Below are 23,816 nucleotides of genomic sequence, written 5' to 3'. Positions count from 1 at the left end.
GTCAGCAGCTGCAACAGGTAAATATTACCACCTTGCAGCACATACCACAGTTAAATTCAGTTTTATCCTGTCTCCCCATACAGGCACAGTCTTTGAATGCACACAGCATTTGTTCTGGATTCCCCAGTGCAGTATCTCTAAGCCATTATGGCAGCTATATCTTATGGTCTGGTAAGTGGCTCATGCAGCACTGAGGGAGTCAAGTTTCTGGGCCACACTTCATTCCTAAGCCACCTTCTGATATCAAATTATCCATTTTCCTCCACTGTCTACTTCGGGTTAAAATCTCTTGCAGACAGAAGCTGTCTCTCACTGCACGCACGTTTGTTACACAGCAGGGTAAGGACAGGTCATCAGCTGGCTCTTGGAGTGCTTCTCTTGTCTCTGAGCTTTTCTTGTATCACCCAAAATAACCACCATATTCCTCATCATCACACTAAACCTGGAGAGCTGCTGCTCCTTCCTTCCCTTGCTCAGCCTCAGCTCTTCAGGGCAGCTAGATTTTCTGTCCTGGAAGCATTTACACCCAACTTTCCAATCCAGGCCTCCCTGCCCCCACATCCCATGCACTCCCCAGTATGTCACCCCTCTCAACTCCCCAGCCTGTGAACAGCCCCTAAGGTTAGGTTTTATATTTCTTACCCACTGGCCCCTCCACTCCCACCAAGTCAAACTTCAACCAAACAAAAAAGAAAACAGAGGGAGAGAAAGGAAGAAAGAAAGGCCCCAAGAGGCTCCCGGTCGTTCCAATCAGGTCACTGTTTCCATACCAATTAGGACAGATGCAAAGCACATTATTAAAAATAGGTCTGCAGACCCATCTATGTTGATTATTGTCCTCCATTTCCGTCCCCAGCCAACTCCGTTAATTAATAAAGAAACTGCCAGAGAAGGGGGGGGAGCGGGTGGCAGGGATTCCCCTGACTGGAGCCTCCTGTTCAGAGAGTTCAAGAGAGAAATTGGACACTTGAGCCTCTCTGCCATTTTCCATTGTGTGTGTTTTTCCTAATGAACTGTTTAGTGATGCAGGGCTGGAAGTCAGCTTTACCCCACCCCCACTAACTACCATCCATCATTAAGTGACCCAGTAAGAGGTATTTAGTACTTAACCCTCTCTAGAAGAAGTCAGATTGTTGTGTGGCTGGTTTTTCCATCTCCAACCATCCCTTCACTTCACTTTGTCTGCCTCTGAAAACATCTCTGCATTTTCCTTAGAGGAGCCCTAGAAAGAGACAGCAGCAGTCACCCCATAGCCAGCCTTTGTACAGAAGAGGAAGCACTCCTGTGGTGGAAAACCAGGGATGAGATCCTGGCTTTGTTGACATTGTCGAGGCCAGGACTTCACTCCCACAACTGTAAAACCATCTGCCTCTGAGAAGGCAGAGAATTTGATGGAGAGATGGCCCTGTAATCTGTGCAAGGGATATTGCTGATCAATATAAACATTAGTGATTTGCAAGAGGAGAAAGAATGCAGTCAGTAAAAGTCAAGGAAGGCTGTGAGAAACATAAGTGATAGATAATACTTGCAACAGAGTGCACGCTCGTCTCCTTCCAATTCTGCTAGCCCTGCAGGACTCTTCTCCAGCCAAAACTAATTTATCTTCATAACCCTTCCTCAAAAAGCAGGACAATGTTATTAGTGCCATTTTGACAGTGGGGAAACTGAGTCAAGGACAAACTAACCTGACCAAATCATTAAATGAGTCAGACAGAGCTAAAAATGGAACTGTGCAGTCCAAGGTTTCTCAGCTAGTGCACCTTTGCTTTAAAGCAGAAGTTAGGGGGAGGCAGAGAGGTTAAATGAACCATTATCATAATTAGACTTGATGAAAGCAAATCTGGGGTTTGGCCCAAGATGGCAGATCACGTTTACCTTAAATGAATGTATGTCAGTGCAGCTCCTAAAGTTTCTCTATTAAAATGCCCTCATGAGCTCTGAACCTGTGAGGTAGAAGTCCCAGACATAATTTAGAGTGCAAAAGGCCCTGCATGATCTTGGTCACATCACTTATCTCTAATGACCTCTAAAGGCACTCTCCATCTCTGGAACAAGGGCTGTCACACCCATTTGTACTGCAAGATATTTTTTGCAGGGTCTTTCTTACTAACACACTTTTACAACACTGGTGATATTGGGAACTGCTGATACTTCTGGAAAAAGAGCAGCCACAAATTGCAGCCATGCTGCACCTCTGAACTGACAGGCAAAATGCATTCACAAGCACAAGCAGGAAGGAGAACTGTAAAGCATAAGCAAAACACCCACCTGCAGATGCCAGCAAGGCTGTTTCATCTGCAGACTGACTGCAATTTCCAATTAAATGCCAAGTTACTTTCACACAGTCTGTTCTTTCGTTAGACTGAAGGGTTTTGTTTTCTTTTTCCCGAGTCATTCTTTACTAGAGACTTTCCACATCACATGTTTTATTTTTCACAAGGGCTCTAATGCACTGCATAATAAAAACTCATGTCACAAGTCCAGAAAACCCACTGCAGGCTTCAAAAACACACATAGGAAAAAAAAAAAAAGAAAGAGGCTTGTATAGAAAAGATGTTTAGATTTTTTTCAGCCTAATCATTTTTATTACATGCCCCACCCTGCAAATTGAATTACTGGGAACATCAAATGATTGATCTATCACTGAGGTGCGACAACATGCTTTCCTACACAGCAGAACTGAACTTCTAATGTAGTATCAGGTAAATACTATCATGGAAGAAAGAGACCACAAACATAGAACCATTTAGTTTGATATCCCCACTTCTGTAAGGATCACTAATAACTCAGGATGCCAATTATCAACAGCCAGCATAGATACATTTCAAGTTCACCAGAGAAAAAACATTATGGGAAATACGGCAGTCCTAGAAATACAGAGCATCACCAAGATGCATATAGAGGCAAAAGAGGTCTGGGAACTGAGTGCTGCAATGGACTGTATACTGAGTGAAATCCCCCTATGTATGGTGAGACACTTCTGTACACACAGATAAGAAATGAAAAAAAAGCTACAGGAGGTGGGTATGTGGCAAGAAGTGGTCTTTTCTTCCTACTGTACTAGAAACACTCTTCAAAATTTTGGTTTCGGCAGAGTACAAAATACACGTGAGGCTGGGCACTACATCTTCAATAAGTACATTGTAAATGCCAGCTTGTGACTGAACCAGAAATACCTAAAATTATAAATAGGACCTATATTTTTCACAGATCCAGTAAAGAGTAAAAAAAAAAATAACATGGAGAGGCCACAGAAACATGGACTCAGAAACAGAAACTCTGTCCCACCTGAAACATCCCAGCATTCAGCAAGTATTTTTCACTCCTCCAAGCCTTTGAATGTGGACACTGGGAACAAAGAATGTACCTGAAATCCTCCCATCATCATGGCTTATTTTATCATGCCAGTGGAGAGAATAACCTTTTTCTCTCTCTCCTTCCTGTGAGCAGAGCCCTTGTACTGTGATTACAAGGGACACACACATTGACTTTTTGTTGGCTGTCTACAAGGAACAGCACAATCAGAACCTTTACTTCATTGGGAAAACTTTGTCTTGCATGCCATTTTTCCTGAAGCTGAGGCTCAGAGTAACCAAAATACGACCTCAAATGAGTCAATGGGACACCCCATCAGCTGGGGAAATGGCATCATCCTGTCTCACATTTATCTTGTGGAGCCAGTTTCAGAGGCACTTCATTTCTGAAGCACTTTTAGGTCCTAGTACAATTTACGTAGGGCACACTCTGCTCTCCCAGCTAAGCAAACATTGTTTTGTTTTCTTTAGCCCTTGAGAGCTCTTGCCTCCAGCATCCCCCCAAGGAGAAAGCAGTAGAGCCTCTTGTGTCGGATGAATGCTCACATGAGAGGCTGGTAAAGCAAGTGGTCCTTCTTGACTCATATAGAGAGGAAATGCAACCCATGACACAGGATAAGCTCCTCATCTAGTACTGTACCCTGACCTGACCACTGTCTGTTTGCTCCCCTCCTCCTTTACCAATTGGTGAGCAAGTCCCTGACCCAATTGGAACAAACCCTCCAGCAGATACTTCCCTAACTTCCTGAGAGGCACATTGGTGGCTCCTTGCTGGAGAGCCCTTAGATCAGGCTGAGAGCATGCAAGTGAGTCTAAAGCATACAGGAGGGCCCTTCAGCCACAGAGAGCCCAGTCATCCTCCAGCTGCTAAATAAATATAAGCTGCAGTGACAGAAAATCAGCACTCCACAAAATTGTTTGTGGGATTTGCCAGAAAAAGTTAATACCAGCAAGAGCAATGTAGTGCTGACTGGGAATGAGACTTGATAAAGGACAAGGGAATGCTGGGAGCGAACAATGGCATAACCAAGAGCCAAAACTGGCATGGGCAGAGATTTAATAATATGGAATTTGCCTTTTCTGTGTCAGCAATTTGTACACCAGCCACCAAGAAATAATGATGATAGGAAATAGTGAGAGAGCTTAAAAACAAATAAAATAATCAAAGCCAACACAAATACAGACAATTCAGACTTCAACTAAGATGGAACTGATTCATGCTGCATTCCAGAGCAAGAAAACCCAAGAGTAAAATCAAGCTGGAGAACGAAGTCAGCATCTAAACCAGTGACTAGCATCACAACTATACAAAAATAAACAGCTTCAGGTCCAACTCTAAGAGCATGTGTTCAGTGAGCCATAGGTAGAGCTGAACACACCTTCATTCCAAAGATGCTCCTTGCTCAGCACATGGAAGAGATGAGACAGAGTCCATTATATGCTATATGGTATGTAAATAACTATACACAGAGATTCCTCCTCTTCTGCAAGTTTGCCTTCCCTTCAGCCAAGAAACTTCTTCAGCCTTTGTGAAGTGCTAATCTACAGCTTTCTCATCAGAATATTTGATCCATTATAAATGGAAGACCACCACCAGAAGTAATTTAAGAAGGTACACCATGGAAATATTCAAAGGTTGAGCATTTATGGTCAATATCCAGTTTTGAGTCCTGTATCCATACAGCAAGAGCACACCTCAATAAGAATGTATGCACTGCTATGAACCAATGTAAAGACAGGTGTCTCCAGGCAAGAGAGAAGTCCCTACCTGCCAGACTAGATGTCCCACCCTGCTCTTCAGAACTTCTCACCCACTAGCTTACACAGGTCCCCATTCCCATGTACTTACATCTACAGGTGCCCATATTTAACACAGATACTTCAATTTCACTGCAAACAAGCTGCCTAGAAACCAATTGAGCAAGGTCTAAGTCTTCAGGTACTGTTATAATGCAACAAAACTGAGTAATAGAGCTACCAAGTGTAAGGAAGGGAAAAATCAAAATCTCCATGGAAGCAGTTAGAGGAAAAATATTCCCTGATTATTCAACCACACCACAGACTTTGCAGTTTACAGTCAAATCCCAGTTACATCCTCTCCAGTATTGCCTCCACCATATACGAAGAACCACATAGTTCTCCACACTACTCTAGTGAAATTTCAATGACAAAATAGGTGGGAATCCAGAAGCTTTAGTGAATGAAACATTATGTCATTGACTCATTAGTCCATAGAAATCTCAAAAGCCAGCTGCTTTCCCAGCATACTCATGTTTTCACAGAATCCAATGCTCTTAATAGAAAAACAGGTTGAGAAACATGTGCCCCCAGCACATGCTGTTCTGTGTGTCAAGAATATTCATCCCTAATTTCTTATTATACTTTGAAAAATCCAATCCCTTTCTCTTCATAGTGTATACAAGAAACACACAAACAAAGTTGACCGTGTAGTTATGTCCTGGATAGGATTTGACTTCAGAGCCCTGATTCAGACACCCTGTGTAATAGCAGGCAGATGATCAAGTTTCAAAGCTCCTCTGAGTTAACAGAGATCCTACTATTGTTTCAGTGGTCTTTGAATAAGACTCTTAAGTGTTTTCTTCCACTCAATCTGCACTGTGTATTTACACTGTAAGCTCCCCAAGGCAGAGATTGTTTCTCATTTAACGGTGCCTTTTGTCACAACCAAGATTTAAGTGACACTCTAACAATTATGCCCCGGTCCTGCTCCAGCATACTGACTTAAGGATTGGAAGGGACCAAAAGGGAACCCTCATGTTCAGTGTATTTCCTGCCTTGAGGTGTAGAGCCTTTTGTTTTGTTTTTTGGTAACAGATTAAACAGATACACCAGAGAAGTAAGTTTCAAAGAGAGAGAGAAAAGTCCAATGCTCTAGGATCCAATTCCTGTGCTCTGAGCATTAGATCCATAACGTCCAAAAAAAAATCTAGGCTTGGCATTGCTGCTCAGAAACTTCAGGAACAACCTTGAATTGTCTTATGTCAAAACTTGCAAAACACAAGAACACAGTGGCCCTCAATTACTGTTGACTACAACACTGATTTGCTACTCGAACCATAGTCCAGCCCTTGGAGGAAAACAGATTCTGACCTGTATCTGCATCTTTCCTATTTACTAGTGCCAAAAGCACGCGCAGTATCCAAGGAGAATTAGCTCCAGCATGCATCACCACCAAGTTTATTTACAGTAAACAAGAGCGTTTCTTCCTGTTTCAGCGTTATGCCTTTTCCTTCAGACTTTTCCCTTTCTTTTTGTTGTTCTTCCCCCAAAGGTCCCCACAGGCACAGCTCCTAAGGTACTGCCAGGAGACAAGAGGAACAGCAAAGCCCCAGAATGACTCCTAGGCTTCATGCCACCAGCATCTGCCCATGTGGCCCTAGCAAAGCTGGTGACATAAAAGCTGGAACATCCCCTAAATCTTCACTAATTATCCCTACAGACTTCAGTGTCTTCCAGAACCATGTGAAGGATCTTCCTAATTACTAGCCAGACAATGGAGAGTGGAGTCAGGTCCCTGGGATCCTCAAGCCTGCCAGCCCCAGCCATGCATGTTCCTGTTTGGCCTCTGGGGCTGACTGCTCCACATGGAGACCTCCACTCCAGAGTTCCTCTCTTCCATTTCCACCCACCTCCCTCCCTGCCCCCATCACCACAACCCCCAGCATGTGGATTTTATGAATGAAACTTTCTGACAGTTATGAGATTGGCAGAAGTCTATTCAGCAAGCTGGGGAATGTGTGAACATCAGGCTTCATTAGAGACTTCTCCCAGTCAGCTGATAGCTCATTAACTTAAAGTGGCCTCTTGTTTTAAAACCTCAGAGACCGGGAGGTGGGGTGTAGAGAAGGGGGGGATGGTTCTCATTGTTCCTCTTGCCTCTCTCCCCCTCTGCCCCCTGTGAGATTAGGCGCCCTTGGAGGGGAGAGAGAGAGAGGCTAAAACAACTTTAATTAGTTATTTTCAAAGATTTTCTCCCCCTTTCTTCCTTTTTTTGTGTATGTGTGGAGCAGGGGGGGTCTCTCAGCTGGGTTTTTCTGCATGGAGGAGCTCACGTCATTATGCTTAAATCCAGCTCCTCCATCCTTTGTTTCCTGGCCAACAATAGAAGAGGGCTTGTAAAAAGCTCCTTCCAAAACTCCTGGAGACTGTCTGAAAAGGAAGATGGGGTGAAGACTCCTCTCTTTCCTCCCTCGGTCACAAAAGTGACAGTCTGGTGCCTGTGCCAACAGTGTTCCTGTGTGAGTACAGGGGGTAAGTAGGGCAAACAGAATGCTGATTCCTAAACTGCTGCTCTGTCAGATGAAAAGTGGAGCCCAGATTCACTTCACAAAGTGTCTGGTAACTCTTCTCTGTGTGGCTTTAAGGTCAGGCTGGAGTTCTGGACATCGAGGTCAGTCTTAGGACTTCATCCCAAGTCCTAATCATTTTCTTTCTTCTAAAGAGATCATAAAATAAGTGTAGCAATAGGGCAAACTCCCCTTTAATGACTTTGCTTCAGAAGAAACTGAAATAAACCACTAAATTTCTTTTATTGTCACCCATAGGGAAACTGATTGAGAGCAGCACATTCATTTCTTACAGGCAACCAAACTACAAACCACAATGGCTTTCAGCAACTTGTACTAGATGGAGTTTGCCAGAACAGAGAAGGTGACATCCCTTCAGTTGTGGCATAAGGAGCAATAACAAGAACAAAAACAAAAAGGGCAACCCAAACAAAAAAAAAAAAAAAAAAAAAAAAAAAATACAACCCTAATAACTACAACAAAGAAAAGCACCTTTGTTCCTTGCTATCACCAAAGCCCAGAGCAGTACCCTAGAGTAGCAGTAGCAGTTGCTATAGTGCCAACCTCCAGCTTCTCAGAGTTCTTCTTTCAGTACTGCAAAGATAGATTCTCTTTGGGGCTATCCTCAAAAGAGGAGTGTCTCAGAAGAGGATTTAAGTTGATGTTTCAGTGACTAGATGAGTTTATGTGCGAGGCAGAAAAATCTACCATGAACTATGGTTTAACCAGTACATTCATACACTCTGTAAATCACATTTAATAGCATCTTTGTTGCCTGTTTAAATCAGAAGTTCCCAAGAATTTGGACTAATAGACTGATAGCTCTCAAACTTTATTCCTGGACTGCAGCCCAGACACAAGACCTGAAGTGTTGGTGGATGTTGCAGTTGAAGGCTAGACCAAGGAGTAGGTGAAAACTGCTACCATGGCTTCATTAATCAGATTCAAAAGCAACAGTTTGGACAACAGGCTTTCCACTGCAGTTTAAGCACTTGGTATTCATTTTGGTCAGCTTCCTTACAGCAAACTAAGCAAATTTTGCAAGTTTTTAGAAACAAGGACCTTCACTCCCTTGCACCTTCTTCAAAATCAGAGCATATACCAGTTTCCTCTCAAGTCAATGGCATTCACCTATGACCTGAGGAACCAGAAGGAGGAATTGATTCTATTTAAACACTGACAGGCCAAGCAGAGCTGTTTGGAGTCATTTGTGCTGTGATCCTGTCAGTTCTCACAAAGCAGAGTGAGACTGGTCGTCACCTGGCTTCACAGCCCTCCAAGGAGCTGTGCTGTGCACTGCAGTGCTGCTAAAGCCCTGCCCTGCTGCTGCCAGCCAGCTGTCAGAGGCACCACCTGACAGGACTCAAACACTTCCCACAAAGGCTGTAAACCAGGGGTTTGTTGCAAGACTTTACAAGAATGTTCTTTTTGGCAATGGTTGTAAGGATGAAAAATTTTTCCCTCCATTGTGTACCTTCTCTTCTATTTTTCCTGCCTTAATCTTATGTCCATTGTTTGTGGAGATTTTTTAAAGTTAAAGATCTCCAATATCCCTTCCTAGAAGTGACTGTATTTTCAAAGTAGTAAACATGATTCTTATGTACCAATAAGAGACGGAATCATGTTCTAATCCAGTTGCCTAATGAGCCTAGCATCTCTGAATTAAATAAACTCTGCAAGTATTACTTTTTATTGTGCTTTCATTAAAGCAAAGAAGTTTCTTCCCTTGCTGATTGCAAATGTTTTAAAACATAGATTCATTTGCATTTGTGTGAGTTTCAGTTCTCTGCCCTCAGCATCGAAGAATGTAGTTCATTCTGTAATGAGTCACACCAATTTTCCCTTACCATGAACTGGTAGGTCTCAATGATTCCAGGAAAGGCCACTCCCCAGATGTCATTACATCACTCCTGAATTTTAAAAAAAAAAAAAAAGTCTTCATGCTCTTTTCTACAGTTACCACTAGAAACAGTTATACTCCTCAAAATATTGGGTTTTCCCTCCAGGAAAGCTTAAAGACTACTCACAGGACACTCACCAAACTTACCAGAAGAAGAAAGCAAAGATATATAAAGGTAGAGAAAAATATATAGGTAAACAAATATAAAGGTAAAGAAAAATGAGACCGTGGTATAATTCTGTTCTGTTTATCTCTCAGTGATACAGAAGCATGACGACATCAGAACATACCAGTACTACCCACCTGCAGGTAAAAGATAAGCTATAGAGATGCCTGAGTATGGGTTGATTTCCAGCCTTTGGGTCCAAAGCCAGAAGCCCATGAAGCCTGCACAGAAAAACCCAACAGAGAAGAGAAGCTCCCCAGCAGAGGAGCTTCTGGCCAGAAAAAGACACTGAGCCAGACAAGTCTACGTTAGACAAGACAGAAAAGAAGGCAAGGAAGGTTTGTTGTTTTCCTCACTTTACAAATGGATAATGCAAACACAGACTGTGCTATTCCAAGGTCAAAACACAAAATTTTAACAGAACCAGAAGTAAAAGCTTCATTGCCTGACTACCACACACAGACTTAATTTAAAAAAATAAAATCTTGTAATAAAGCAAACTGCACAAATTAGGAAAAAGAGCTTGGTTTTCAGACCAATGGATATACTGATACTATTTTAACTAACAAACTTAATCTACTCCAAATCTTTGGAGTGTCATGACCACAGTAAAATACTGTTTCACTGAAAAACTGCATTCACCACCTCTTTTTGAATATTTTCCACGACAAAATGGAAGCTGGGCAGAATCTGCATAGCAATATGACAGCTCCTATGAGTCCAGCAGTTCGAAAAGCCTGAGCAAAAATGGGTCAGAGCATACAATCAGTGGGCAGCAGCAGCTTTGTGCATAGCACTGGCATTCAAATAGAAATTTTCAAAAGACATGAAGCACTGACATTTTAAACTTCTTTCCCAGCATGAAGGCTGCATCATGACATGATCCAAATTTAACCTCCATAGGCTCTGGGCTGCCACAGCTGGGATGCTCCCTGTACCCAAGGCAGCTAATGCAGGCTTTGCTGAATTGATTTATTTCTTGGCACCAGTCAGAAGCCTAAAGCATCTTTTACTTCTCAGTCTAATGCACAATTCCTGCCATATGGAGACATAGATTGTTATATTACTGTAGAGTGACTTTAGCCAAAAGTATGACCAACTCTCTAGCTGGATGCATCCATAGGAAGAAACTTCTTTCTCAAGAAGTTTGTCATAGGAATATTCTGAACAGGAAAAGTCTAGATACACAGAGAGATTAAACAACTTGCCAAGGTCACTGGGGAGGACAATGTTAGATCTTGCACAGGGCTTATCTTCCTGGTGACTCTGCTTCTCTATTAAGATACCCTCTGGAATGGAAAGCTTGATGCGCACAAACTACTTGCTCACCTGAAGATCCTTTTCCTTTATTCTTGTCCAGGACAATGAGGTATGATCATTTTTTGCCCCAAGGTTTTGATTTCAAATCCTGAATCAGAGAGTATGAAGAAGGGAAAGCAAATTTTACATCTAAACCAAAATGAATGGTCTTGTATAAGCTGTTAACTGTCCTGGCACTTAAGGTTATAAGTATTTGATTTTTAGTTCTCTGTTTTTACTGGAGCTCTGAAAGTGCTCCAGCTGGTGCTGGCCTTAGGTTTACAGATGCCATCCCACTCAACTAAATAGGAATTTTAGGGCACTGAAAATCCCAGCTTCTTTTTTTTCTTTCATATCAAGATGTAACAATCTCTACCTGATTTTCCCCCTCCCCATTATTCAGCAATGCCCATAAAATAAGCATGGTACCAACCAGCATGAATCTTTTTACATCAGATAGTGCAATGCATTAATATACCCTGAAGATAAGTATGTCTCATCCCAGCACTGACCAGAGGAAGAAGATGCTCTGTTCAGTGGAGCATCTCCTGGCTGGTGGGAAATGACATGCATTCTCTGTACCCAAAACTACATAAGGATGAACTTTTGACTTCAACCCCTGCCAGGGTTGAAGAACTTAAAACTTCTTTGTCTTCTCCTTGTAAAACAATCCCTTTTTACTGTGATGTTTGTGTGGAGGTGGCAACTAAGGCTCAGCCTTCTGTCATGGCCAATATAATTTCAGATTTAGTCTGACATCAAAGTTCATGCTGAACTGCCAACTTCTCTCCTTGTTTTCATCAATTGAATGCTTTTTTCCCAAAACATATCCATATGTCACAACTCCGACGGCATGCCTTTCCTAGCTGTCTTTTCCTTCTTCACTGTCACTATTTCATTTATGTATATAAAGATTCATAGATCAAATACAGATCACTCAACATCCTGACATTCTCAAGAGCTAGGTATGAACTCTGATTATCACAGAAATTCTTCCTAAAACAAGTATCACACAGAGTCTATTTTCTCTTCTTGGTGAAACCTCAGTCAGTATAATCCTGACATGAAGAACTTCTACATGCTCAGCCACTGGACAATACTATGAAATAAGGGGATGGTGAGTCATTGCTCAGAGCTTCAAGTTTCTGCAGGTGTGCTACACTGGCAAGGAAAGTTGAGGTCATAGCTAAGGAAAGGATACATCCCCAAAAATTATAATCATGATAGAAGACAATGGCAAAGCATTATAAAACCTGGCCTAACAGTAAAATGCAAAGCAATGCTACATTCTCACTCCTAAAAAATTATTTAGGGAAGCTGAGAACATTTCAGAGGACAGGGCACCCCCAACAGCACAGTCCTTCAAGAACAGATCTAGTGGCAACTGCCACTAGAACAACAGTAACAGTGGTTGGATAATGAAAGACTTACTTATACTCTGTCTGCTAATATCAAGGTAGAGTGAATGCTTTTTATTTTTGACCAGCCCACACAGGTTCACTTAACATTTGGATAGTTATGAAATTCTGTTAGGCAAGAAGAATAACAAGTCTGTCATCAAAGACAGCATAAGAACAAGAAGGCTACCATGAGCAGGCACTGAGAGAAGGCACTAGCCCTGCGACTAGGGAAAGGATTCTTGAAGGAATATCATTATGAGGGATCAGGAAAAAAAGGCCATCTACTTGATGTCTGTTCTGAAGTATGCACAGTCGTCAAAGAATAAAGCAGAGAAGGAAAGAAAGAAGTAAATCAATATGAAGTTCCTTCAGGAATGCAGTGAGCACGAGGGGTGCCTCTTTTTTAGCAGCCCCAGGACGCTTGCAGCCCTGGCTCAGATTGTGTGGATATGTTTTTGACTTGTCCCAGTCAGCAGATTAATGGCATTAACGAAGTTTCCATTAGCATCGGAGATTGGGGAGGAGGGTGAAGAGACAGAGGCGTCCAAGCGGAAAGCCACATGACTGCAGAATTGATAAGGCTAAAGATGAAACGGAGCTTCATTGGCATAAGAGAGGCCAGGAAATGCCACTACAAATTAGCCCCAGGCCTCATTTCTTTTCCCTTCATTATCCAAACCCCTTCAGGAGAAGAATGGAGAAGGTTATGACCCTCTCCCAATACACACATACACAGATATTGAGTGAGTCTCTCTCAATGAACATAGACATGGCTATATCTGTGTGTGTCTAAGGGTCTGTGTGTGTGGTATGTTTGTGTCTAGGCAAATATCTATTAATCTACTAAGTAAAAAATACGCATCAGTATTCATATCAAAATAGATCTACTTATTTGTATGTGTAAGGGCACATGTTTTCATATCTACAAGCTTTGCAGTTAAGCTGTGTAATTTTTTTCCATATAATTGAGCTTTTCCTAACACCATTGAATGCAAAAAATCTTGCACAATTCAGTGAGAGTTCCAGCACCTGAACATGCTGTGTGTGTCCACAGCAACTTACGCTACTTTCAGAGTTAACTGGGCATCAGTTTCTACATACACGTTTTCCTGCAGGCTTATCCCTGTGCCTGCTTTTGAAGGTCTACATATAAGGTGTATTCTGAGGGCAACTACGCTCTTCCACATGGTTTGTTTGTTTTTTTCTTTTGTGTGTGCATATCCTGTGTGCCTCTGGATTCCACCAATTACGTGGTTCCTTGTGTCTGTGCCCCAGCTGTCTCTTTTCTGTGCATGAGTGCCTTTTGTAGAAGTCTGCATACCTCAAATAAGTTCTGGACTGCATACACACTTCTGTGTATCTTTCTGTTTGTGTATCTTTGAATATACGTGCTGGAGAATGCACATCAATATTTGTGAAAATTTCTCTTCAAATTACATGTAAACTGTTCTGCGTAAAGCTATGGACAAGTTTTAGTGTCTGTTCCTACACATATCATGCTTGAGCATATATCAAAAATTCTATTTATTGCACCTGAAACTTAATGAATGAAGGTAAATGCAACCGTGAATAAGTATTTTTCATAAGAAACAGAAATTCCATTATACAGCTATGAGAACTAGCTAAGGAAAATGAACAGAAGATAAGATCTGTTTTAGCTAGTCATTCACATCCAGAAGACTATTTCTTACATAGATTAAAAAATAACATTTCTGCAAGTCTAAAGACATCCATGTCTTTAGTAGTAGAGTAGTAAGAAAGGTGTGTTCTCTTCAAAGAAACTGTTAGCCAAAGGCTACTAACGTGAGAGGCAACTTTGCCTAGGGGTAAACAAGAAAACAACCTCCTTCTGCGTTTGGAAAACAAAAAGAGGAGAGGAAAAAAGCCGGGGAAGGATGTGTAAATGGAGCTTTGTGCAATGGTGCTCTGTCATGTGAGCTGTATGTGACAATAGCCCTGAAACCCTATGCGAGCAAACTCATAAAAGAGGTCACTGTCTCTTTAATTAAAGCTCCCTGGTTTGAGGTTAAAAACAAACCCAGTGTTTTATGACCAGGTGTGCGTGTGAAAGAGATGGGAACACGATCCCCAGCCCAGTGGCACAGCAGCAGAGAGGAGATAAGGGAGGAAAGCTTTTTATTAAGGTGTTGCTTGAATGCTGCATCAGGCAAGGCAAACACTGGTGAGGCAGGACACACAAGCCCCCGGGGACCAAGGCTGCAACAGGGCAGCACCAGGCAAAGGAAACGATGGAGAGGCATGATGAACTCCCAGGACCAAGCCTTCCAAATGATCAGGAACAGGAGAGGGGGATCTAGGAGTGTCAGCTGAAGAAAGATCAAGAAAAGCACCAGGGTATGGGGAAAACAGCAGCTATTACCAGTCCCTAAGGCCTACAGAGGCAAAGACAACGGTGATTCTGTAGTAACACTCAGCTGGCAAATAACAGGGGAAGAGTAGCTACAGAGCCCTTGTTGGTAGGGCTTGAGAGGGGCCAACCCTTCCTAAAGCAGTCTGCAGACAAGACCCTCATGTTGTTTGTGAAAACAATAGGGACTAGACTGATCCCAGCATCTAATAAAATGCAAACCCGAGATAAGAAGCAGAGAAGTTGCACCCTCTTCCTCAGCCTTTCCTGTCAGTGATGCGTATATTGCTCAAGACATTCATGCCCATGGCACCATTACTGACAGCAAATCACACTTGGAAACTGGGGCTTCCATTTGCCATATAATCTAATCTTTGGATCTCACTCCTAAGGTACCTGTCACTATAATATTGAACTCTAATGAAGTGCCTATATCCCATGGGTCCATTTGGTTACGGATCCTTTCTTTACAAAGCCTCCAGCTGTCAGTCCCTAAGTAAAACTTAGAAACAAGGAAAACATCAGTCATTTCTCTTTTATACTTGCATGGAGAGATATAAATACTCAGCTTGAATCAGGAGACAATCCAGAACCCAGTCCCTGGGTTGTAGGACAGTTTCTCCTGGGCAGAAACATAACACAGGCACTCCACACCACTGTCTCTGGGCACTTGAAACCATGTGTTTTGAGACACAAAATCTGAATTCCAACCTCAGCATGGCATGAATACTCGAGAGGCTGGAATGACACAACTATGAGATACTCAGCAGATTTGCTACAGTAATTCCTAAAGAAAGTTGAAATGCAACACAAAAAAAAATAACCTCATGTACCACCCATCTTGTTACACAGCTATGCAAATAACAGCAACAACACACACTCTTGAAGTGCTGTATTAAGAACAAATGAAACGCTAGCTTAGCATTTTGTCTATTCAAATGCATGAGATTTTAGAGAAATTTGTCTTAATTTGTACTTTTCTTCAAGAAAACATAGATAAAACTTTAATAGGCAGTACTAAAGACAGTAGAAGGTCAGCACATCATTTACTGCACTCAGTAAAAATATCACAGATCTGCAGATGGGAAAAGCAAAATGAGAAATGCAGAAGAACAAAAGGGATAGAGGAGGGAGCTGACTACAGTCACAGAGTGATGTTTTACTTACATTTTTCGGTCTTCTGCTATGGAATTTAAATTTATTTCCAGATGAGATTAACTATCCTCTCTTCAAGCTATAGGCATTGAAATTAGAGCATGGAGAGGAAATTTGCCACAGAATTAGGAACAGAATCAAGGTCTCAGCCTTGTAAAAAAACCCACTTGATCATTCCAGCAATTTTCCAACAGCCTTTCCTTGAGATTTTTCCCTGCAGAGACACTTTTTTTTCAAAACATACCAGTTACTAGGTTTGATGTTGAATAACTAAATGAAATTCTGCAGCCTGTGCTGTGTGGCAGACCACAGTGTACAAGCTAATAGTCCTTCTGGGCTTGAAAACTAGGAAAACTGAAGATTAATTTAATCCCTTGTGTAAATCCATGGGTATCAACTAAATTGTGCCAATAAAGGGTTTAAATCAGTTATGGTAACCTGTTTGCTAATAGAAAACAGTCAAAGCCCAGAACTACAATTCCATGATGTTTATTTCCCTGTAATGCACACAATTCTCCCACACAGTGTTACCATAGTCATGACTGCCACTCTTCTTTTTACACCCACTACTAAGTCTGACTTCTAATTTCCAAAGTAATAGGGCAAAATCCTTGGAGGTGTAACTCTTACTCTCCATAAAGAGAGGCTACAACTGACTTTCCCCTTTCCAGTTTCACAATCTGTCTTTATTCAACAGTCTGTGCATAATCGTCCACACTTATAAGCATTCTGTGTATGAAACAGCTCAGAAATAAGAACATAGATGATGTAAAACAAAGATTTGTTTGTCTAAGGTGGAATGATTGAGCAAGCTCTTAAAATGCAGATTTACACTGACTGCAAATTTCTTTCAGATTTGCTTAGCTATTCCAGCCTAGGCAAACTCTTTGAAAATCCAGATCATTCAGTCTGATATGCTGAATGCAAAATGTATATACCATTTAAACTCAAATCTGCAATACTTTCTTAAAATTCAGTTCAATTTTACTTTTTCTTTTAACAAAAAGAAAACCACACTAAATGCAAGTATTTCAGACCCAAGGAAAAAAAATCTGGTTTTAAACTAATAGAATTATCCTTGAATTTGCTCCATATAGTCCATCTTTTTTGGTATTGCAAACAAACTAACAGATCAATTATTAGAAATATCCTACATCAGCATCCAATAATCCACTTCATTTTCCCTGCACTGAGTTTCCTAAGCTTTGTTCACTCCTCCCCTGCTGCCCCCGACACCGAAGTGAAGCAAATGGAGCCCCCGTAGCAACGAGTACCAGCTAACAGGGAGAGTCACATAAACTGTGGGACCTGAGACATATGTTTATAGTGGCCTGCTGAGCAGGAGCATTGCCAGCATCTGCCTTGTCACTGATGCTGGGTCTCCGAAAACAAGATTTTAGTGGTAAGGGCAAGTAACTTTTTGGTTGGGTTTCTTTTTCTATGTCTCCCAGCTTTGCTTCTTGTCTCTTCCACTTTGCTTCCCAGACTTGAAGAAAATACCATCTCCTGTCACTAAGGCATATTAACTTACATATAATATCTGTGCTTTGCTTTTTTTTCTGAAACAAAAAAAAAAAAAAGTAGTTTTGTGGCACAGTTAGGAGCAGACTGACAGCCAGACCTCACCACAGGTATCCTGATTTATGCCAACAGGTTACCAAACTCTTTGAAAAGCTATGTACAAGTCTTAACTTTTACCTCCTACACTAGCAAAATACCTATCTTCCAAAAAACCTGTAGCTTCTCTCTACTTTCTTTGCTGGGCACTACAGCTAGTTGTATTTTTTTACATTTTTAGGATGAACATGTATGTTCAGTAAACCAAAACTTCTTTTCTCAAAGATCAACCACTTTTGACAAACTACATGAATTAAAACACTGGATGAATAAATATTTTTAAATTTGTATGAAGAATACCATTTTTCATATTCAACATTATTCCCAATACTAAGCTGTTTTTGAAAAGAAGATATTCATTGCCTTTTCACCGTAGGATCATCAAAATCTTAAATTCTCTCCACAGACCCAAAGTAATGCTTGAGGTTTTCTCTCATTGTAATTCACAAAAAGCACTCACAATTTAATTTCTCATCCTTGCACTACAAGGAAAATTGTCTTAGAATTTAGAGTTTTTCCCTTGAACAAGGTGGATGTTTTCCATCCAGATTTACCATAATTTTGTTGTACTACTCCCCAAACATCACTCTTTTGTCTCAGTTCATTATCCGTGCAACTGAAAAGACACTGTCCCTCACCAAGGCCTTAATAACCATCAAAGTTTCTTGAGATATTTAGATATTGGAGGCTTGCAAGCACAAAACTATTGTAAAGAGGTCTCCAAAATTATAGCTAGCCAATCTTGTATGCAGGGGTACAAAAATGTGTACAAATTCACTAACTGAATCATAGGGTCCCAGTAGAATAATAGAGTGAAGCTGAAGTGGATGTTACAGACTGATTGAAACTTCAAAAACTTCTTGACTATCATAGTCCTAACTTTTCATTATTCATTTCAGCATTAGCCTGAAATAGAGGGGTCTTACTTATTTTTTGCTTAAGTCTCCAAGAAGGGAAGACACATCCTTGGAATTAAAAGTATCCACATAAGAGAATACAACAAAAATTCAGTTTCCAACTCAGCTACAGTTCTTTGACAGTAAAGAAACCATTTGCTTAGTTCCTTAATTTGCATTACTTATCTCAGTTTATCAGTCCTACTCAATCATTTTTAATTCTTATTAAGATCTTGTCATATGCTTCTCAAATCCAACAGTCTGTATTTGTATGGATCATTCTAGATACTTCCATGAAGTAACTAAAAATGATAATAACAGAAATGTTTAGAAAGACACACATACTGAAATAGTTATATAGTGGGGATGGAGGGAAGATGGGGGCAGCACCCACACACTGAAAAGGTTTAAGAGGAAGAAAAGATAAAAGCTGCAAAGGAAACTAACAATCTCCTACATACAATCACATAGAAGTGCAGCTCTGCTGACTGAGACTACAGACCAAGAGATCCAGTGACAGAATGCCTCCAGGGAACCCCACACACTCTGGAGAGGAGAGCTAGAACGTGAGACTGGCTGTATTTACTCTGAGCAAGGGGTCCCTGCTGCAGTGCCCCCCACGCTCTGTCCTATCAGCCAGCTCAGGGACCAGGCTAAGAGCTCTCTCACTGCTGCTGGCCCACCTGCCACTGCAGAGAAACTGAGGACAGCTGGTGAATCCTCAGGCCTCACACCTCCCTGCTGTATGGGACAGAGATACAAATGAGACACTTGGAATAGGGGACATTCCTGGCTTCTCCAGAAATACTGCACATATTCATAGCAGCCAAAACTGAGCTGTAAGAGTGGCTCAGAGGCAGTTCTGAGAGAAACCACGAAAGAAACCAACTTATTCTTAAATGGTTCACGAAAAGATGCCTTTCAAAATACCATTATCTCTTTGTTCCAGGAAAGTGTCTGTCAATTTCAGCCAGTGACTACCAGCTCCAAACCCACCAAGTTCCCTTCTTCATTGTCTTTCCCTTACAAAATAAAATTAATATAGTCCCCCACAGACTCTTTTCCAAAAGCCAGACCAAACATCTTTCTTCCACAAACATTTTACCCTAGAAATAGGATAGAAAAAAATTTGCCCTCTACATTTTGTCCATACAAGTTAAATAAGATTGACGTAAAATGAGGGGCAGTCTGAAGAGTTTCAGTGAATGCCTGTGAAATGTCACACTACAGCTATGACACAACATCGATACCCTGAAACTCTTCTGAACTAGATAATGACCAGGAGAAGTCACTGTAGAGATGATCTCATCCTACCCACAAGGGAAAAATGGTTGATCTAATATCCCCTTCTACATCTCTCATTCCCCACTCCTTGCCTCATTACATTTTTCCTCTGTTCTTTCAGTTCTTTGATTTCACAAACTTTATGAAATAGAAGAAAATATTAGAAATTAAAATATAAATTAAAGGTAACACGGCATGACGTTTCAAGAGAACCAGGCTTTCATTCCCAGTGTCCACCACTGGCTTTTTGACAGTACTAGAGGCTGACAGTTCTTACCCATACTAGTACAAGTCCTAACAAGCCAGCTCTCTTCATATCCAAGTCCCCCTCTTACCCAACTCCTACCACTTTCAAGAAGCAGAAGGAATGCTTTTATTCTCCACTCTGGCTTTTGCTCATTCCTCTGCTTCCGTTTCCCCTTCTCCCCCATCTCCATTCCAAAAGTTCACAGTTAAAAGCATTGCCTGAAGCAAGATCACATCTCCAATAGGAGGGGCAACTTCATTACAGTTTAACATAAAAAGATCAGCTTATATCGATCCTAATTTGGACAAGTGCCATGCTATTGACAGGAAGACAAAATAAGTTAGAATGGCCATGTTTCAAAATTCTGTATGTACATTCAATCACTAGAGCAGAAATTGCAGTCAGGTATATAATAACACAGCCATGTTCTCTATTTCCCCTGTAGATCAATGCTAATACGAGGAGGGTGCAGAAGATGGATGTTACCAACAGAGAACCTTGAAGTTCCACGTTAGGACTTAGGGTGGCTTCATGGATAAAAGTGTGTGTGTGCAATGGCTGTGTAGTTCACGTGCAAAGGACCAAACTCTTTCCTCAATATCTAAGAATGCTCTACTTCAAAGTAGTTACTTCTACATTTAAATTCAAGTTATAGAAAACAGAAACTGACCCAACATCCTGCTTTACATAAGTATCCAGGCTTTAGTCACACATCTGAGGGACCCCAGATGGATTACTCAGTGGACTTAGACAACCACAGGGCAATATACCTTCACATACTTACAGATACACAGAAGGAATACACATGGACTTTCTGTACATTACTGAACAAACACTCTTCAGAAGATATTTTTGCCAGAAGGTAGGTGGTGGCAGGAAAGACAGAATGCTTCTTTCTGATACTTTTTACTAGAAGCTGGCTACTGAAGTGCCACTCAATTTCTAGGGCATACTGGCTATATTTCACTAGTAGGATTTATGATCCCAATGTAACAGATGTTTAAACTGGACAGCAAAGAGCAAGTACAGGAACTTGAACACCAAATATACAATCCTCTGTTACAGTAAATATCTGTTTATTCTTTGTACAGACCAATTAGTGTAGAGAATGAAACAGCCAGACAATGCATTATACTTGCACTTTGCCATTGCAGTTATTTTTGAGTACTTAACTCTGTAAAGGTCAAACTCACACACATCTCTGCCACAACAGGGTTAGATCCAATCACAGTTCACGTGGGAGGGACGCAGTAGAGTACAGGCCACAGAAGCAATGCTAGTGGTCTTAGGAGGTTCGCACTCAAAAAAACACTCAGCTGTGAGACCTGTACCTCCACCATTTCTACCTAAAATAATTCTTGTAGTTAATAGCAGTGAAAATCTTATTTACTCTATAAGCCTGCTATTTGAGACCAACACAACTCACTTAGCAATGCATTGCACACTATTCCTGATTCTGTAGGAATACCAAGTAATTGAAGAGAAATAATACGCATCAGTGACTAGGATTTTTACCAGGATTCATCCCTTCCTGTTTCCTCCAGATTGACATGTATTCATTCTTAAGGCTGATGACTACAAGCCACACAGCTCACTCAAAACTATGATGTTGCTTTGGTAAATCCCTCCACGTAAAAGGAAATAGATATATGTTTCTCTGCTTTCACTGCCCTTTTAGTAGTTCACAGCTTCTTCAGTACTTTGAAGCAACATGTTTGTGTTGCTAATATTACAGTGCATGAACAGGGAGTACTTTTTAGAAAACATATAGTATGGGTCACTCACAGAAAGTGTTCTATTTCAAGTTGTTCAGCAAAGCAGACTCACTTCCAAGAAAAGATGCTGCCCCATCAAAACTTCATTCCACATTTCAGCCTTGATCTGAATCCAAATTGCACAACTAGTCTGTATCTTGACAACCAGCCAAACCTTTCTTCAGATACTCCTGCATTTCCTGAGCCACGCAATACCCACGCTGAGGTTTGTGACTCAAGCACATTATTAGTTTAGTCAGATTATAGACAGTTTTGATGCCTGGTTCTCAGAACAATGCCGCAATGTGTAGGAGATGTATGGGAATGGTGAAGGAGGGAGTTGTTAACTGCATTTCTATTGATCACAGAATTTTAAAGACCTACCTGTAGGGCAACTGTACCAGCAGAAACACAGTAAGAGCCACAGGTCTTCAGATCATCCTTAAACTCTCATGAAATCCCATCCAGTGAGCTATAACTGCCCTTTCACCTTGCTCTTCCACCCTCCTTTTGAGCCCATCTGGCTAATAGGTCAGAAGTGGGGACACCTGTGCACAAAGCCATTGAAGTCGGGAGATTATTTGCTAGCTCTGGATGGAGGTTTCGTTCCCATCCGAAGCACCTGCCATTGGCCCTGACTCACGCGGGGCCCAAATGCAGCACCGGTGGCCCCTGATTCACCTTTCCGCTGTTTGTTCTCTGAGCGTCATCGGAGGGGTATGCGAGGAGCTCGGCCTGTCTCCCTCCCACACGGGGCTTTCCGAGCGCTCTCGTTCCCAGCCCTCTGTGCCGGGATGCTGCCGAGTCGCCAAGCTCCTCCTGTGGCCTCAGAGTGGCATCTAGTGCTCGGCTGCCGCACTGCTCTTCGCCAGCACCCCCGGCGCCTTCCCCTGCTCGGCCGCGCCGTCCCGGAGCGGCTCGGCTCGGCTCGGCTCGGCTGCTGCCCAGCGCCGGGGCAAGGACTCGCCCCCGGACAACGAGCGGGGCCACGGGCTACCTCGAGTGAAACGAGTGCGCTTCTCTCATGCGCTGCAGGGTTAGCTGATGGCACGGGAAGCAATCAATAGCACAGGAAAATAAGAAAGGGAATAAACTCATCCTTGCGGTTTTCCAGACTGCGCTGTATGAAGTGGATCATTTCTACACGGCCCAAGTAGAATATGGCAAGTTCTCTGTAACAACATTCACCCTCCACTGCACGCTCCGTACAGTGGTTTTCCAAATACGTACCTGTGGAAATCTACTTGTGATTGCTAAGGCTTTCTTCAAAGGCCATGCTTGTTCTCAGGTACTGACTGCACTGAGTTTGCTCATTGCTGCTCACAACGAATTTATCTTCTAACCCTAATTTTTCAAACTCACTTTTCTTCTTATTATTATTTTATGTGCCAGTCAAAACTAAAATACAAAACTCTCCAAGAGCAGGACATCAAAAGGAGACGAGGAACTGAATGCACTTCCAGGGAGTATTTTCCATATATCAGAAATAACAGCAATCAGAATTTTAAAAACCACAAATTATCAGGAGCTCTCGAGGGAGCTCCTGAAGGCAGCATCCTATTTATTATTGTTATTGTTATTATTTTTACTACATGACCTACTCAAGTATCATTTAATCAGAATGCTCTGCAGGCAGGTACATTATCCTAGCTGAATATGTTTCCTATTTTCAGTTTGCCTGAGACGAAGTAGCTGGATATGTTAAAGAAAAGCTACATAACTGTATAAGAAGTGTGTAGCTTTTTCATATGTTTCTCAGTAGCAGATCTCCAAGTGCTTTAAGAAAAAAAAGTCACATGTTGCTTGCCTTAATTTGTCCATCTGTGAAATGAGGATAATACCTAAAGACAGTGGAAGGTGAGGATCAAAGACTGTATCCCGAGCTTCTTCCAGTACTGAAATAGTTAGATTTTTTTCCCATTACATCTGAACAAAAGAAACACATCAGAATAAAAGAAATTAGAGATAGCAGTGAGACAGAGTGCTTAAATAGTGTTCTGATCCTCTCCATATTTTAGTTCTGCTAACTGCAAAATTCAGGCATTTATTATGTAAATTCAGAGATGTGTTCAAATTTAGCTAGTTACGTAGCATAATTTTCCAGTTCTT

The 23,816-nt window shown here is 41.6% G+C and overlaps 1 long non-coding RNA gene across 10 annotated transcripts in view; it reads right to left on the bottom strand.

The window, feature by feature from the left end:
* LOC137478006 (uncharacterized) overlaps positions 1 to 22,341 on the bottom strand; it is a 181,433-nt gene extending 159,092 nt beyond the window's left edge. For 3 of the 10 annotated variants that reach the window (XR_011001338.1, XR_011001334.1, XR_011001340.1), the window contains exon 1: positions 22,092 to 22,320. This is a non-coding gene — a long non-coding RNA (uncharacterized lncRNA). Of the gene's footprint in view, positions 1 to 22,091 lie in introns of all 10 variants that reach the window. The other 7 variants (XR_011001337.1, XR_011001336.1, XR_011001344.1 and 4 more) reach the window with 7 other exon arrangements.
* Positions 22,342 to 23,816: the final 1,475 nt, after the last annotated feature.

Source organism: Anomalospiza imberbis, chromosome 8, assembly GCF_031753505.1.
Source record: "Anomalospiza imberbis isolate Cuckoo-Finch-1a 21T00152 chromosome 8, ASM3175350v1, whole genome shotgun sequence".
NCBI classification, from domain to species: Eukaryota; Metazoa; Chordata; class Aves; order Passeriformes; family Viduidae; genus Anomalospiza; species Anomalospiza imberbis.
Note: the sequence above shows the minus strand (reverse complement) of the source record. Positions and strands in the feature narration are given on the sequence as shown.